Source organism: Cryptomeria japonica, chromosome 7 (assembly GCF_030272615.1).
Source record: "Cryptomeria japonica chromosome 7, Sugi_1.0, whole genome shotgun sequence".
In the NCBI taxonomy this organism is placed as follows: domain Eukaryota; kingdom Viridiplantae; phylum Streptophyta; class Pinopsida; order Cupressales; family Cupressaceae; genus Cryptomeria; species Cryptomeria japonica.
In genome coordinates, this window is record NC_081411.1 from 660723351 (window position 1) to 660742746 (window position 19396).

Here is a 19396-nt window from a genome sequence, read left to right on the forward strand (position 1 = left end):
ATTAAACTCAGATTCAACCTCTTGCTTTTTCTGTTTTGCAGTACCAAAGGATTTCTCAGCTTCATCAATAGGTGCATCAATTAACATCTTTGCATAAGCATCTAGAATCTATGCATCAACTTCATAACCCATTTCTTCAATCCATATCATCCAGTGCTTGACATCTTCCATCAAAGTCTCATCCTTTTTAACCATGAAGCATATCTCAGTTGAGTATTTCTCAACAATGTGCTTTGGAACCCTTTCCCTAGATTTCATAGCCTTCTAGAATGCCTTAAAGTAACCCCATACCTTATCATCTCACTGACTACCCAATGTAGAAACAGATTGTTTCAGTTGTCTTCCTACTGGGACATCAAATACCCATTGTCTTCCCAAAACTAGGAGTTTCATTTATGAAAAATAGCATCAAATAGACAATAAGATTCCCATACCATAATGTTCCCTTCTTCTCTCCTTTGATCTTCCTTGGGTTAATTAACAATTCATCTAACATCCATCCACAAAGATATAACTTCTCATTTTCCCTTATCATCTTATGAGCTACATACATGCAACAACTAGAAACAAAATTCAAATGGTTTGATTGAGTTACCTTGTAATCAATAATCATGCTTCTGAATTTGATCTCTGTTGGTGATAGTGCTAACCCTCATCAATTGTCGGTCTGATGTTGCATCGGTGAGATTGTTAACCTGATCATTAGAAATATTCTTCTCCGGACGCTGCCTAGTCTATGGAAAACCAATGATGCCCTTAATTGCCTCCTTCCAAATCTTATAAGGTCTGTCCAACTAGATGAATTCTCCATGCACTCTGCTTAAAACATATCTGACAATCTCATCCTCAAATTAAGGAATATCCAGAATGCCAATAAACCCTAGATCCTCAATGTGTTTGTACTCGGGCTTGATCTTTCAAAAATCTCTCATTAACTCGCTCATATACATGCTCTTAATATCACTGGTTCCCAAATCCTCAATGTGGCAATGAATGTAATCTCTAACATCTTTCACATATACAACTCCTTCTGAGACATGGGAAAAAGTGCCAACCGAATCATCCAATGTGGCAATATGCAAACATCATTTGAAAATCGGCCTAGGATGGTCCTTTAGCTCAACAATAGTAGGATTTGCAGTAAAAGTGGGTGCAGAGGATGATCCCACTTCCATGATGATAGATAAATACCTGATAAATAGTTGTTGGTGAAACCCTAAAGAACTCTTTTGATCACTAGTGAAATTTCTCAAGAAGATATCAATCGCATTGAATTGCCTTAGACTCACTCTAAATCGCTCTGAATCACTCTGAATGCAAAGTGATTAGAAATGAAGTGGATTCAACCTTTTAACCTCCAAGAAAAACCCTAATCCGTCATTGATATGAATGACTTCCAGAGAAAGATAATGGATCTCGATCAAACATCTCCATGCTAGATAAGCATTTCCAATGTCTGGTACATCTTCTAGAACCTTTTCCCGGGGCATAAGCAGTATTATCATGAATTTTTCCTACCTTTAAGGCATCTGCCTTAGTTACCAAATGAGCTTCCTGTCAGTGCAGGAGCAACCTCCTCTGTCGATTCAGTAATCGTAGAATTCCCATCTATTGATTGTTCATCTAACTTCCTGACCCATCTCTTGGTATGATCTTGTTGGATTTCATTGACTTTCTCTTTTCCTTTATCATTTGATCCATCATTGTTAACCAGTTTCTACTTCTATAGAACTTAGCTATGTGTCCAGTCTTGTTGCATGCATAATATGTAGCATTGTTCTTTTGAATTGCTTTGCTAAAACTGTTATAATTACTTGACTTGCACTGATTAGCCACATGTCCAAATTTTCCACATGCATAACATTTAACATTCATTCTGTAATCTTTTGTCTTATGATCATTCTTATTGCACTTAGAACATTGACCGTGAGCAGAATTATAGTTATGATTTTCTCTATTTCTATATTGCCTAGCCATGTGACCAAATTTATTACAAACAAAGCATCTACCATTAAATTTGTAAGCATCAAGCTACCTTACTAGTGCCTTCTAGTTTTGATCTTCATGTGCAGTACTAGAGCTTTGTCCTTGTTCAAATCCGAGTCCACTGGAATCTCCATTTTGTCTTTGTCTTTTCAAAAATTCATCAAGTTGTGATGAACTAACCTTGAATTTGTCCTTGTACTCACTTGCAGTAGTCAAATCATTTCTCAGAATTGTCATTTGTCTCTCAAGTTCTTGTTCATTATCATGGGATTGTACTAACTTAGTTCTCAACATATCATTTTTAATGAATGAACCAGGTGCATTCTTCAAATTTGTCTTTCAGAGTTATTCGGCCCTCAATCTCCTTTGACATCCTCATATTTAGGGCTTGCATTTCATTCCTCATGACCATGTTCTCTCAACTCAGCTTCTAACATCTCTCATTAAGGGCATCTTTCTCTTCATTATCCTAATTCTGTAGTAGTTCCTTCCTCCTAGCTTGAACAGACGACAACCTCTCCTGTAGGATAAGAATGAATTCCTGAGCAAAATTCAATTCATCTTGTAACTTCAAGTTCTTCATCCTTTCAACATCATAATCTTCAAGTGCTACCTCAAGTTTCTTTTCCAAACTCATATCCATGGATTCCAGATTCAGGATCTCCCTCAAGCAGTTAAACTTCCTCTGAGGCACAAGGATCTGATACCAATTGTTGAAATCTAAGAACACTGAGAGGGGGAGATGAATTAGTGTTCTACTGGAATAATTATTTTAACCTTATTAAACCATGTATTCACCAACCGATAAACCAGTACATATAAGATTGAAAGAAGTAAAGCAATCAATAAGCCAATCACACAATTGAATACCATAACACAAAGAATTATATGTGGAAAAAATCAAAGAGGAAAAACCACGGTGGGATTTGTGACCCACAATATCAATCCACTGGCCATATGAAGAGATATTACAAAATATAGGGGCCTGCACTTGTAGGAAGGCTTACAGCCTAGAGCACACTACTCATCACAAAAGGAGTCTCATTGACTACATAAAAAATCCAGACTACAATCCAGAAGAATGAGTGAATTGCAATGATAGCATCTCCTATGCCTGAATACAGTTTTGGCTAAAGATCTTTGTGTGTTCCTATTCTGCAACCTTAAACCCTTACCAAAATACCCTCTTACATAACCAACATTCCTCACATTACAATTATCTCTCTCTCGCTCACATTTCATTCCATTATATATCTGAAAATGATCTAATCAATTGACCTATATACCCTTACAATCCTTCATGCCTTATGTCGGCTTGCATAGATAATTAAAAAATGAATATACATGTCAGCTCAATTATATATATACATAAATATAAAAATCAATTGCTGATTGCTGGATCTCCCGAATGATGTCGGCCTCCAATACCTATAACCTGATGAATTCATGTCAGCCTGCAATGCCGGTACCCAAAGAATTCCTCCTATCGGTGAAGATACCTGTCGATGAAGTGTCTATCGATAAACAACCAAACCAAAATATGAAATCTAGAACATGTTACCATAAATGACAACATATTGAAACCAATCAAATGAGTGTCAATTGCCAAAAAAGATGAGTAGATGCAGGGTTCTATGCCACTGAAAGATACAGTCCATTATTTGGATAATAATAGTTTGAGCAACTAAATAACAGTTCTTACTAAATATTGGCAACAAAATCATGCAGAGACAGTATTCTTTTAGAGTTGTAGACCTAAAAGGGGATAAATAAGAAGAGATCTCAGTCCCAGCAGTAAGACAGGGAAACAAGAACAGTCTCAATTAACAAGGACAATCACATCCAATGGCCATAAGAAGATGAAGACAATGAAGAGATAACATTTTTAATGAAATCAATCATGGACTCGAGTATAACCAATAGAGTAGTCACAAGTGTACTGTAGGAACTAAGAAAAAACTATTTAAGGGTTAATGAGCACCCATTTATGTTGTCCAAAGCATTGAGACAATAAAGCACACAAGCGAAAAGAAAGAGTTGTGACAGAGACATATGATAAGGAATAGTCCAAGGCATATTTGTAGTCTTTTTATTATCCAAATTATTAAATGCAACCATAAAAACCACTATCAAAGTAGGAAAAGCCTAGTGAATAAACAGTGAAACAAAGTTTAGAGGCTAATCATTATTGATTGGAAGATTAGTCAAGGCAATGCTACAAAGAGAATGGAAGATATTTAAAGAAAAGACATAGTGAAATGACCAGTTTGCAACCCTTATTGAAGTATAAGCAAATGATTGTTACATCACAATGCTATCCTAGGTTTTCAAAATCAGAAAAAGAAATATAGGGGCAATGAATCAAGCTTCTAGAAGATAGTCATTAACTTCACAAGAGTCATCATGTCAAGACAGAAAAATAAAATCCTTTGCAAGAAAAATTTATATATACACTATCAAAACACCAAGTTAAACCCATTCAATAAGTCATGAGATTGTAACAGTGTGTAAGGAAGACAATAGAACTTCACAGTACCATTCACAGGGTATGGTGCATGCAAGATCAGAAGACAATCCCAATAGCATTCTTAGCATCCAAATCCCAAATCAAAGAGGTTTTTGAGAGAAAAGACAAGCCTAACTATCCACACTCAAACAAATACAATGAATAATGCATGCCAATAATAAAAGATGTAGTGAACAGTCTAAAAAGAAATTCACGATAAATGCAACCCTTTCCCATTAGTGTGCATACAAGGCTTGATCACTAGTCATGAACCTAGAAGCAAGTCCACATCACAAAGGGAATTAATTGTAAGCTTTGTGGTAGTTGTATAAAACCGATTGCAGGATTTGGAGCAGCAAATCAAAATTGATTTTTGTGCACTTTGAAAGAGCAGTCTAAAGAATTTAGGGCATCTAGTGAGAAACCCATATTAAAGGCTCTCATCAAAGGATTAATGGTTCCCCTCAAGAAATAAACAACTCTTTACATAAAAAATGCATCCAATGATGTAAAAAATATAAAAATATAGTTGATGTGCAGGGTACAAGGTATAGGCTTGAAATCTTTTTGCAATCATCATCAATAGCAACTTGTTCAATGTTGTAGTCATGGTGATGAGACACTAATCAAATAATGATAGATTTCATATTAAAGAGAAGAGGTTATAATATAGGAGTTAGAATATATTCATAGCTCCATACATGATAAGAGCAGGTAAAAAAAGAAAAGGATAATAGATTCAAGAGATTAGACATTTATAGAAATAACAATTTCAATAAAAGGCCCAATATTAGTAGGCCTGATAGTAGTCCCATTACAATAAAAGTAAATCATTAAAGACAAAGTATTGTTACCTATTTTTACCCTTTGGGTCAAAAATAGGCTCCATGGTCTTATTACTCAATTTTAGAGGATTTTTTAGCAATTAAATTCCATGCCAAATCCCTTTTGATAGGTTTTAAAGCAATATCTCTCCCTCCCTCTACTCATATTTTCTTATATTCTAAGATATATTCTTCATGCTATATAGAGTCAAAAGGGAATTTAACTTAAATGTTAGAGGGAAACATAAATGAGTTAAAGTTTTACATGCATTGCATGGAAAGTCAAGAGTAATGAAGTTGTTTTCCATGTAGAGCTTCTTGCCATGAAGCTTCTTCCACATATGTACACTTAAACTAAAGTCAACATGAGAGAGTTTAAGCTTTACATAAAATACAAGAAGAATAAGCCCTATTCTTTAGGAGTCTTCTTTTTTGCTTGTAGAATCACACATGGTCGCCAAGCTTATCCTATCACCAACAGAGACTAAAAGGAGTGAATCCATGCATACATCTTGTGTTCATTTGTGAAGGAAGAATTAATTCGATGCATCTGTCAGTTCTCGAGTAGATCAAAGGGTTGTTATGAGTTTTTTAAGAGCATATTCACATATGAATGAAATAATAAATCAATTTCAATAAGCAATTAAGGAAGTAATGAGATTTTATCCAAGACAAGCTTCATGTTAAGGTAGGGTTTCCAGTCCCTCCTTGTGACATCTCTCCATTATTCTGATCTAAAATACATTTATAGATGGTTAAGACACCAATTTTTCATAATGAGATCCATATAGTTTGGGTTAACGCTTTCATCATCATTTGCATGTATTTTGAGTTCTTTTTCAAACTCTTGAGGGATCATAAAGAAAAACAGTATTCAATAAGGTGAAGGCAATACCTTCAACTTATAACACTATAGAAAACCCTATAGGACATCACCAAAAATCAGAAAAAGGACAAAATGTATATCAATCAAAAGCAAAAGTATGAAGCAGCCCTGATTTAAATAACATTGAAAAGAGTAAAAGGATTATGTTGGATCACAATGATAAGAAAGATCAACCCCCTTGTCCCAAGGTATAAGAACAATCACATGTTCATGGAAGCCATTACCACACCTCAACGAGCATATTGTCATGAGAATAGCTGCCATCAAGAGGTAAAAATCATCTGATAGTCTCCCAAGGATTTTGACAGGGATAAGTGCCAAACCAAAGCAATCACATGCATTTTAACCTCAAACTTGTACATTATAGGGAACAAAGACATTGAGTAGCATTGTCAAATCACAGAGACAAGGGAAAATGACCTTCCAAACGACATCAAAGAAATGATCACAAGCATTAAAAGATAAACAATAGATAGTTTACTGTTATCACCGAAAATGCACCCGAAATGCCAAAGTTGAAAGCTCAAGCAATTTGGTGACACATGGGATAATTCTCGCGCCTTTGGGTTGCCTATAGTGAGAACTCACCTCCAGGTGAAGGGCTAGCTCCCTATAAATAAATCTAAATAACTTAATCAAGAAAAGGGAGAAGAAATTGAATTAATTGTGTGAATATGAAATTAAGGTGATGCACTAGAAGGATGTTGGCATATGACAGAAAACAGACCTACAATCACCTATTTTGTATAGATTTAACTTCTGATTCTACAACACATAAATATTTCATGCAAAGGACATAATCTTTGTGAATTAATAAGAAAAATGCTTTCATAATTAAACACATGAATTCACCTATCACACTGCATGACCTGTGACCTATTATGAGACAGAAACTTGAAGGTGATTTAATAAATAACACATCAAAATAACTCTCAATCATACATAGAACATGTAAACTCAAAAAAATGAGGGAAAAGCTGGTAATGGTATTCTATAGTCTGTCAAACTGCAAAAAATCATGTGAGCTACAAGAAGAATTCTCTACCAAAAGCATGAGAATAATAATCCAGAACTAGTGAAAAAAGATAAACCTTTTTCACTTTATACAAAAATCCTTCCAAAAGGAAAAGGAAAGATGACTCCCAATCAATTGAAGATGAACTCCCATTGAAAATATCTTCTCTAAAGATTAATCCTCGAGCAAAAATAAAAAGCCATGAAAATAGGCTTCAAATCATACAAAAAATGTGTGTAACTCATCTCAAACTCTTGGTCAACTCAAGGTTGACCCATGTGGTACTCAAACTCAAGCCTTATCACCTCAAAATTGTGAGAAAAACTCTGCACTAAAGCTTAAATCCGACCCCAAACTGCATAATGACTCCTCCTCGTGATGAGTTCATTCTTTTAGCATGTATACTTTTTAGGAAGATTTTTAAAGTAAATATCTAAGACACATTTATAATAAACACTAAGTGGATTCATAATTTATCCAACTTAGATATTTCTTTTATAATCTTTATTTTGTGTCTGCATGCTAAAGACCGAACTCAAAGTGTGTATTAAGATGCTAATGTTAATTATCTTCACAAATATATAAGGATATAGAAATTAAAAATATTCCTATATATGTGTGTGAAAATAATTAATAATAATAATTTTTAAGTATTATACTAATATTGGCACATGACTTATTGTTTTACAAAGATTTAAGTCTTAAAGACTTAAGGGTTTTAAAGCCACCCCACGGCTGAGTCATCATATATGCAAAAGTTTATTTCTCTTAAAAAAAGCTTAAGTGAAGTAAAGGGTTTTCAAACCCTAAAATTATCCATTCGAACACTTCCTTTCAAGAAGCTTCACGAGAAGCCTGGCCACTATGATTGGAGAACTAGTGCTTTCACTGGTTGTCTGGGCTTGAATAGGTTGCAAGGTTGGAGTTTGTTGGAGTTAATAATAGTTATTGGCTCCTCTTTCACAGGTACCTTGCATATTGCATCTTTTAGTGTTGTGTTTTGTTGTTCATGCAATGACTTTCGGTTTCCTTTGTGCTTTTCTGAGAATATGAGTGTGCAAATGGCTCGACATTCATATAGATCTATATTTTCTTGATTTCTGGGTTTCTTATGAAAGAAATGATCCTTCTCTATTTGTTTCTCCTTCGAACCCTAAAGAGCATTTGGGATTTTTAGCTCGAAGTGGTATTCTATTTTTTTTAACTTCTGATCAACACATTTAGAGGCCACTTCATGGCCTAAGCACTGAATATTTGGCATTTCATTGTATAAAAACCCGATAAGGGTTACAACTTAAATCCCTTTTTGTCACCGCTTTGTGTGATAAATGAGCAAAACCCTTGAAGGAAAATAAAAGGTTTAGATTTTGTTTTGTTTTGCTCAGAAACCCTAAGGCCGAACCTCATGGCCAAAAGTTGTAATTATGAAATATTGGGTTTGCAAAAGCCCAAAATGTATATCGGTTATGATCATTCTATGAAATTCTTACACAGATACAGTCGCCTTTTATTTTTGATGATTGTATTTCTCACAAAAATCATTTGACTTAAAAGAAAGAACAACACAAAAAATACAACATCTAACTTGTACCCTATCACTGTCTCACCGGATTTTGACATTAATCTAAAAATAATTGCTAATAGAAAAGCTTTATTCTGCCATAAATGCCTAAAGCTCACTGTAACATATATATCTGCAGATGTACACTTTTGTTTTAGCTTTACTGTTCTCATTGCATGCATATTTGAATGTTGTATATGCTGCACTTTTTTCCTTCCTATCACATTTTGGGCAATGATATTCTTTTATTACACTTTCGATCATATTTTTGATAGTGATATGTTGTATTGTTGTTACCACTCGCATGACGATATTAGTGGTATTTAGGCATGGGCTATCACTTCTTCAATTTTGCACACACTGTCATTGAATGCTCAGTCTTGTACTTGTTATCAATGTAACTTATATTCTCCTATTCAATTTGAAGAGGTTGCAGGGGTAAAGTTGACATCTTCTATTTGCCTGCAAAAATTGCATAATTCTTACATTTTCTTACCCAAGCATATGCATCTTTATGCAAATCAAGCCAAAAATATCCTGCCCTCATGATCTTCAATGTTGTAGTTCTTGGTGCAAAGTGACTGCAAACTAGTCCATTATGGAATTCCTCTAATATTTTGTCAGTTTGATCTGAATCTACGCATCTTAAGAATATACCATTAAAATCTTTTCTAAACAAAATGTCATCCAAGATAACATAAGGGATTGCTTGAAGTCTGTAATACCTTCTTTTTGCATTATTCAATCCCTCAGGGCACTCACTTGTCTAAAGGTAATGCTTCATTTCTTGTACCCAACTTACAGGGGGTGCTACCATATGAGGTTCTTCATCACTTTCATGAATCGGGACAACATCTTCAACATGTTCCTCACTGTTTTCTATGTGACCAACAAGTTGTTCACACAATCCCTTACCTCTAATGAGCTTGGTTACCTTGATATTAACATCATATTCCATCACTTTTGTGATCCAACCAGCTCTTTTCCCATTCAGATCTTTACTCAACAAAATTTCCTTTACTGAAGGATGAGCAACCAGCAAGTTAATCCTATTATTGGAAAGCATATGTCTGAACTTTTTCAGACTTCTGATAATAGCACGTATGTGCTTTTCAACAAAGGAGTAATTATCTTCATATCCTTTCAGACCTTGACTGAAAAATGCCAAAGGTTGCTCTCTTCCTTCATCATTTTCTTGGACTAGCATAGTTGAGATGCTATCAGTCCCCCCATATGCATATAATGAAAAATCTTTAAAAAAATCAGGATTCAACAAAGTAGGGGTATCAGCTAATGCTTCCTTTATGAATTCAAAACTCCTCTTCCCCTCCTTTGTCCAGCTGAATGAAACATTTTTTTTAACATAGAGGTAGGGGTTTCAATAAATTAGCAACATCTGGAATAAATCTTCGTACAAAATTGATCCAACCTAGGAAGCTTTGCAAGCCTTTCTTATGTGCTGGCAGGGAAAGTGAAATAATGGCACTTACCCTTTCTGGATCAATGGTTATACCTTCTTTGAAACTACATACCCTATTAGTTTGCCTTCATGGACAACAAACACACATTTTTTGGGTTTAAGGGATATACCAAACTCCCTACACCTTTTGAAGATTTCTTTTAAGTGAGTTAGATGCTAGCTGGAATCTTTTAAATAAATAGTGATATCATCTAAATAAACAAGAACAATTTTATACATCAAACTTTGAAATGCCATATCCATGGCACACCTAAAAGTAGCACCAACATTTGACAGACCAAATGACATAATCTTATATGTCATGGTACCCCATTTGGTCGTGGAAGTTGTCTTAAATTGGTCTTCTACTTTCACCAAGATCTGATTGTATCCTAAGAAGCCATCCAGCTAGGAAAACCTCTCAGAACCTGCCACAACCTGCAATATTTGTTCCATAGAGGGTAACGAGTATCTATCTTTGAGGGAGGCTCTATTAAGGTCTCTGAAGTCGACACAAATATTGATTTTTCCATTCTTCTTTCTCACAGGGACCAAGTTAGAAACCTAAGAGGTGTGTTTACTAGGGAAGATTATACTGCTCTCTATAATTTTATTCAATTCTTTTACCATCAGAGGCTCAAGCTTGGGGTTAAGAGGCCTATGTTTTTGCCTCATAGGTTTGGCATTGGGTTCAAGCTCTATGGTATGTTGGAAAATTATGGGATCAAACCCTTTTAAATTTGAATACTGCCAAGAAAATATATCTTTAAATTCTTGACAAAGCAAAACAAATGCATGTTCTTTCCTCTAGCGTGCATACCTTGCCAATCTTGAGAAGCTTGTCTTTGAAGGTATCAACACTTTGATAGTGGTCTTCCTTGATCTGCATACTAGAATTCTCTTTCCTTTTTTGTTAATCAATATTGAAGATAGAATCTAAGGTGACCAATCATTTGGGAAACTTGTTGGTTTTCAACTGAATTACCTAATCTTTATACTCTTGTTTCAGCATTTGTTGATTGATGTTTGAAAATTCTGCCTCTTCCCTTAGGAAATTAACAATCTAATGATCACTATAAAAACTTTGCCAGAGGTCAAAATTGTTAGGAATGGAAGATCTAACAACTACCTTAACATATTGCTTCTCCTTAGTGTTGTTCATATCTCTAGGTATATCATACTGTGCTCCTATGGCAGCTACTCTATCAACATGCTTATTCAAGTTTCTAGGAATGGACAACAAGTTAAACACTTGAAAGTCCTCAATGAGATCCCACACTGTATACTTATAAGATTTCAAAAGATCATATTTAGTAACCTGGAGATCTCTTACCTGATTCACAACCAATTCGCTATCACCAAATACTTGCAAACAACTTACCCCTCTATTCTTTTCCCACTGTAGACCTTGAGCTAAGGCCTCGTACTCAATTGTATTATTAGTACATCTGAATGTAAATCTGAAAGCTACATAATATTTCTCATTATTAGGTGAAACCAACATACAACCGCCACTAGAACCATTCTTACTTATGGATCCATCAAAATAGAGCTTCCAAATCTCATTAGTGGGTTTTTCATCTTGTTGTTTTTTCTCTATCATCAAGTTAGGAACAACCAGCTCTTGCTCATGAAACATATAGAATCCAAGGCCTACCTCATCCATATGGGAAAAAGGTTCAACCTCTAGATTTTTAGTTTTTCGATTCATCAAGGATGATATCTGGGATGCCATCAATATGAGTATCTTGGTCTCTAGGGATGGGTTGGTCTTCTTGTTCATATGTGGATAGATTGGCATTAATGAGGCTCAAAACATATGGCTCTATGTGATCTTTGACCCACAACTTAGATTTTAATGTCACTTTTGTGTCATATCTAGTCCTAAAGAACATGTGAGACCAATCAAGAGACAAATACCCTCCCAACTTAGTAGTGAAGTCTCTGGATAAACATAATGCAAAGTAAGGCTGGAGATCTATGATGTATATGTCTTGTGGGATTGCAAAATTAGGACAGACATGCAATGTAAGACCCAAGTTCTTGATGACACCTATGGTACTCAACATTGTCCCATCTAATTGGACTACTCCTTCCAAAAGGGGTTCAAATGTCAAACCTAGCCTATCCACTATTTTTTTAGGCATAACGGAGCTACTTGAACCCATGTCAATCATACAATTGTGTATGAGGTGTTGGCCTCTAATCAGAGTCAAATAGAAGGGAGGTGGTTTGAGTTCTTGAGTCTTTTGCTCATTCACTTTATCTTGTAGGGTATTGGCCAAGACAATTTTTGGCTGATTAGAGGACTCTTGTGAAATAGAGAGGGAAGACGAAGCATCCTGCAACAAATCTTTTTGCCTCGGGAGAGCCAAGGAGTCCCACATTGAAGCACTAATGTGAGTTTTCTTTAACTGATCCAAAATACTGAAAGAACTTGTACTGACCTTTTCTTGTCCATTTTGAACAACAACATCATCATGAGCTTCGGTTGGCTATTTTTTCAGCTGATCCTTAGTGACCAAAGGCTCGCCCTTTTGAAGGATTTTTTTACTTTGAGAAGACGGAGTTACAAGTGGTGCGTGCTGACTTGCTGGAATCAGATTTATCCCTTTACTAGCTTGTTGTCCTAGATCAATTGCCCTCTTTTTTAGATCTGGCATTTGCTACAACTGATGTATAGGACTGATTCTGAGCTTGTAGGTCATTAACCCCACAAAACTCCTCGCCTTGCTAGTTAACCATTGCAACATCAGGACCTTGCTCGGGCTGAGAGGTTTGTTGCTCATTCACTTGTTGAGAACCACTCTCTTGAGCTACAAAACTATTCTAAACCATCAATGCTTGATGCAACATGCCATTTGAACAGATGGTCTAATTATGTGGTTGTTTGCAAGGATAGCACTAGTCATATTATGAGGCTAAGTTCTTCTGAATTGGGAATATGTCTCTAGATGAACTAGCAGTGTTGGGGTTGTAAGGTAGACTTGCTTGTTGGTTGTAATTTTTTCTCTGACTCTAAGGATCATCTTGATAAAGGGTCCTATTATGCCATTTATCTTGGTATTGGTCTTGATAAGTCTTTGTGTTTTGGGAAACTTGTTTCTCAATGTTGGTTATCTTATTACCAAAGCCTTGAAATATAGTCTTCGTTACATTTTTAAAATCCTGAAACTCCTAATTTGGGAGTGCAACAACATTTGTCTAGGCTTCAACTTGATAATTCAGTGCTGGTACAGGGGGTACAATAGCTAGAGGGGGATCCAAAAGAGGCACAATAAGTTTTATTTATGGGAATATAGGCATAGGAGGCCTAGGGGCTATCTTACCAGCCTGAATTAAAAAGTTTTCAGCTCTAATGGCAACCTCAAATGTGTCTGGCAGGGTGGTAGCACCCATGGACTGAATCATGACTGAAATATCATTATTAAAAGCTTTAAGGTAAGATGAAAAAGCATGTGCAGGAGTGGGTCTTACCGTAATAGGGATCCTATGCCATGTTTTTTGAAAGCGGAAGTTGAAATCAGACATCTTCTCCTAAGGAGCTCTCCTTATGGTACTCAGCTACTACAATAATGATAAATTATCAGATTTATCCTTGAAATGCGAATTCAATTTTTCACCCAGTTCATCCCATGTATTTATGGAATTCACCGCTAGTCCTCTAAACCATTGAAGGGTCTTCCCCTTAAATGATGTTGCAAGAAGTCTCAGTGCAACATTTGCTTGCGTAACATTGTGAACTCCATACAAAGAGGCTACATCCCTTATATGATCAATAGGGGTTGTCTGATCTTCTCCTGAAAAGAAAGGTAGACTTTTCAATGCTGCTACAGGGATATCATTATGTTGTTTTAGGTTCAAAGGGCTACCTTGATTGAAAGGCACAAAAGGCTAAGCTCTTAGCAAAGCCATTGGGATAGCAGGTGGATTTACAAGTGGATTTATAGGAGGTATTTGAGGGCGTACTTGAGTCGATGAGCTAGAAAATAGAGGATTATTATAAGTAGTAACTAAAGGTTGGGAAGGCTGTGAGAACAAACAAGTATGCAGATCTGGGATTGCCAGATTGGATGAATTTGGCAAATCTGAATTTAATGAATTCAATAAATCTAGTGTCTCCTTAACAACTCTCTTCTTACTCTTTGGTGGTAACAATTGGGAATGTTCGACTGGATCTTTGTTGGATCTAGTCTGAATCTTTTTCATAAGATAGAAACCACTGGACCTCTGTAAAACCAAGAGAAACGAGTCGCTAGGTGTGTTAAATATCCCTCTCAAAGGGTAATATATAGCTGCTCACACCAATATAGTTGCATAAATGGCTCTTTTAATGAACTTGTAATGCTCAATACTGTCCCACTAGGCGTGCCACAACCTGTTATCACCAAAAAATGCACCTGAAATGCCAAAGTTCAAAGCTCAAGAAATTTGGTGACACATGGGATAATTTTCAGACTTGTGGGTTGCCTATAGTAATAATTAACCTCCAGATGAAGGGTTAGCTCCCTATAAATAAATCTAAATAACTTAACCAAGAAAAGGAAGAAGAAACTAAATTAATTGTGTGAATATGAAATTAAGGTGATGCACCAGAAGGATGTTGGCATATGACATAAAACAGTCCTACAATCACCTATTTTGTATAGATTTAACTTATGGTTCTACAACACATAAATATTTTATGCAAAGGACATAAACTCTGTGAATTAATAAGAAAAATGCTTTCATAATTAAACACATGAATTCACCTATCACACTGCATAACCTATGATCTATTATGAGATAGAAAATTGAAGGTCATTTAATCAATAACACATCAAAATAACTCTCAATCATACATAGAACATGAAAACTCAAAAAAATGAGGCAAAAGCTAGTAATGGTATTCTATATTTTGTCAAACTGCAAAAAATCATGTGAGCTACAAGAAGAATTCTCTACCAAAAGCATGAGAATAATAATCCAGAACTAGTGAAAAAAGATAAACCTTTTTCACTATATACAAAAATTCTTCCAAAAGGAAAAGGAAAAATGACTCCCAATCAACTGAAGATGAACTCCCATTGAAAATATCTTCTCTAAAGAATAATCCTTGATTAGAAATAAAAAGCCATGAAAATAGGCTTCAAATCATGCAAAAAATGTCTGTAACTCATCTAAAACTCTTGTTCAACTCAAGGTTGACTCATGTGGCACTCAAACTCAACCCTTATCACCTCAAAATTATGAGAAAAAATCATGTAAATCTGCACTCAAGCTCAAATCCGACCCCAAACTGCATAATGACTCCTCCTCATGATGAGTTCGATCTTTAAGATTGTATGCTTTTTAGGAAGATTTTTAAAGTAAATATCTAAGACACATTTATAATAAACACTAAGTGGACTCATAATTTATCCAACTTAGATATTTCTTTTACAATTTTTATTTTGTGTCTACATGCTAAAGACCGAACTCAAAGTGCATATTAAGATGCTAATGTTAATTATCTTCACACACACACACACACACACACACATCTATATATATATATAAGGATATAGAAATTAAAATTATCCTATATATGTGTGTGAAAATAATTAATAATAATAATTGTTAATTACTATACTAATATTGGCACATGACTTGTTGTTTTACAAAGATTTAAGTCCTAAAGGCTTAAGGGTTTTAGAGCCACCGCATGGCTGAGTCATCATATATGCAAAAGTTTATTTCTTTTAAAAAAAGTTTAAGTGAATTAAAAGGTTTTCAAACCCTAAAACTATCCATTTGAACATTTCCTTTCAAGAAGCTTCACGAGAAGCCTAGCTGCTATGCTTGGAGAACTAGTGGTTTCACTAGTTGTCTAGGCTCGAACAGGTTGCAAGGCTGGAGTTAATAATAGTTATTGGCTCCTCTTTGATAGGTACCATGTGCATTACATCTTTTAGTGCTATGTTTTGTAGTTCATGCAATGACATTCGGCTTCCTTTGTACTTTTCTAAGAATATGAGTGTGCAAATGGCATGACATGCATATAGATCTGTATTTTCTTGATTTCTAGGTTTCTTATGAAATAACCGATCCTTCTCTATTTGTTTCTCCTTTGAAACCTAAAGAGAATTTGGGATTTTTAACTTGAAGTGGTATTCTATTTTTTTCTTAACTTCTGATCAGCACATTTAGAGGCCACTTCATGGCCAAAGCACTGAATATTTGGCATTTCACTATATAAAAACCCGATAAGGGTTACAAATTAATTCCCTTTCTATTGCTGCTTTGTGTGATACATGAGAAAAACCCTTGAAGGAAAATAAAAGGTTCAAATTTTGTTTTGTTTTGCTCAGAAACCCTAAGGCCGAACCTCATGGCCAAAAGTTGTGATTATGAAATATTGGGTTTGAAAACCCCAAAATGTATATTGGTTATGATCATTCTATGGAATTCTTACACAACTACAGTCACCTTTCATTTTTGATGATTGTATTTCTCACAAAAATCATTTGACTTAAAAGAAAGAACAACACAAAAAATGCAATATCTAACTTGTACCCTGTCACTGTCTCATTGGATTTTGACATTAATCAAAAAATAAATGCAAATAGCAAAGCTTTATTCTATTGTAAATGCCTGAATCTCACTGTAACATATATATCTGTAGATGTACACTGTTGTAGTAGCTTTACTGTTCTCAATGTATGCATATTTGAATGTTGTATATGTTGCACTTTTGTCCTTCCTGCCACATTTTGGGCAATGATGTTCTTTTATTACACTTTCTATCACATTTTTGACAATGATATGTTGTATTGTTGTTACCACTCGCATCACAATATTAGTGGTATTTAAGCATGGGCTATCACTTCTTTAATGTTGTACACACTGTCATTGAATGCTTAGTCTTGTACTTGTTATCAATGTAACTTATATTCTCCTATAGTTGTGCATTTTTTGTGTTTTCCTATAACATTTTGATAGCGACATGTGTACTGAAACTCATTGCATCATATCCATTTGCAGCTATTTAATGCTACATTTCTATTCCTTCTGTCACATTTTTTACAGTAATTTTCTTATATTACACTTCCTGTCACATTTTTTATAGTGATGTGTTGTATTACACTTCTTGTTGCATTTTTTATTAAATTGCTTATGTCACCCTATGAGTTGTGACTTGCACGCTGGGCTCAACCCTTGTGGGAGCCCATTTTATGCCACATGCATAATTCATAAATCAGCATCAAGACTTTCCTATGCCTGCACATTGAACAAACATATTAGAAAAAACATGATCAAGCTGAAAGCTTCAATGAACTTGAATTCCTTCTTTTTCCTTTTGATCTTGATGATTAAACACTTAATGGATGCCTCTAATGACTATATGTGATATGTCTAATTGTGATATAGAAGTGCAGATTGCATTTGTTTCATCATTGCTTGGAGTTTTTCTCTAACCTTTTCTCTTTTATTAATTTTTTGTAGGACTAGGAGAACCTGGAGCTACTTTCTTAGAGACGTTCAACCATAGGTAGAGGAAGATAGAAGTTCAGATATCATCGTGCAGGCAATGATGGAACACTTCCCTTCTATCCTTTTCATTATAGTTAGCTATACCATTTATATTTATCAAATGTATTCTTTACTTGTTTCATGCATCATGAATCAAATGAGGCTAATCCAATGGCTTGTGTTGGACTCTAATTTTTACATTATGAATACAAATACAAAATTTATACAAATGTAGAATATTCCTTTGTTTTACGTATTTGCACAAAAACTAAAAAATGATAACTATAATCAAATTTAGATCAATCATGTTCAGGAGAACATTTGTGTACCTTTTCAATTTGAATGAATGCAATTCAACTCTACCTGTTTGAGTCGTGATGAAAATAGGCAACAGTTTAGCGACCTTTGTGGAGTGTTTGCTTGCTAAACACTATAGAACAATCATGGCTTATCCATTGGGCTTATGGAGTCATCTCATCCCTCTTTTAAATCAAACTTCTTGAAACTTAGCTGCTTTGCAGCATGACAGCAAAACATAACAGAAAACAGGGAAACTACAAGTGGTGCTGCTTAAAACAGAAGCCACAAACTGTGCATGAGCACTTCTTGAAACTCAAAAAAACATAAAAGAAATCAAATGTGAATCAACACTTACTAACTTAAATGAAATTGTCAAAGGAAAGCTTTGAGATGAATCCCATTAAATGGGATTGGAAGGTTTTCACCATTCAGCTTTGAAAGCTGAAAAGCATTATGCTATTTTTCCTCAATAATGATGTATGGGCCATCCCATATGGCATCAAATTTAGCATGCTTTGTAGGCTTACTCTCTAATTCATCCCACTTCAAAACCAAATCTCCCTCATTGAAAACCTTGAAAGTTTCTTTCTTGTCAAAAGTCTTCTTCATCTGAGCTTGATGATTCTCAAAAGTCAACAATGCTTGATTTCTTACCTCCTCCAACTCCATTAATTCTTCCAACCTAACTTGCATTGGTTCTTCTTGCAACATTTCTATTTCTCTAAACAGAGTTAGTGTAGGCAATTCAACTGAAATCGGGAGTCTTGCCTCTTTACCATAAACAAGGACATAGGGAAATATACGTGTAGCTCTCTTGGGGGTGATTCTATCAGCCCACAATGCATGCTTCAGCTACGTGTGCCAAGTTCTCTGATTATCTTATATTATCCTCTTGATTATCCTAATCAAGCTCCAAATAGTAGACTCAGCTTGTACATTACCCTAAGGGTAATAATTGGATGAAGCACTCAAAAATATGTTGATCTGAACAGCCCAATCAGTAATCTTAAATCCTACAAAAGCTAATGCATTGTCTGAAATTATAGAATTAGGGATAGAAAACCTTGCTACCAAGTCCTAATAAAAGTTTAGGACTGCACTTTCATTTGCCTCCTTCAAGGGTACAACTTCAGACCACTTGGTAAAGTAATCAGTGGCTGTCAGGATCCACTTATGCCCAAAACTTGAAGGTGGATTGATGAACCCAATAAAATCAAGACCCCACTTCATGAATGGTCGTTCAATTTGAACAGGTTGAAGGGGAAAAGTTGTCATCTTCTATTTGCCTACAAAAATTGCATAATTCTTACATTTTCTTACCCAATCATATGCATCTTTATGCAAATCAAGCCAAAAATATCTTACCCT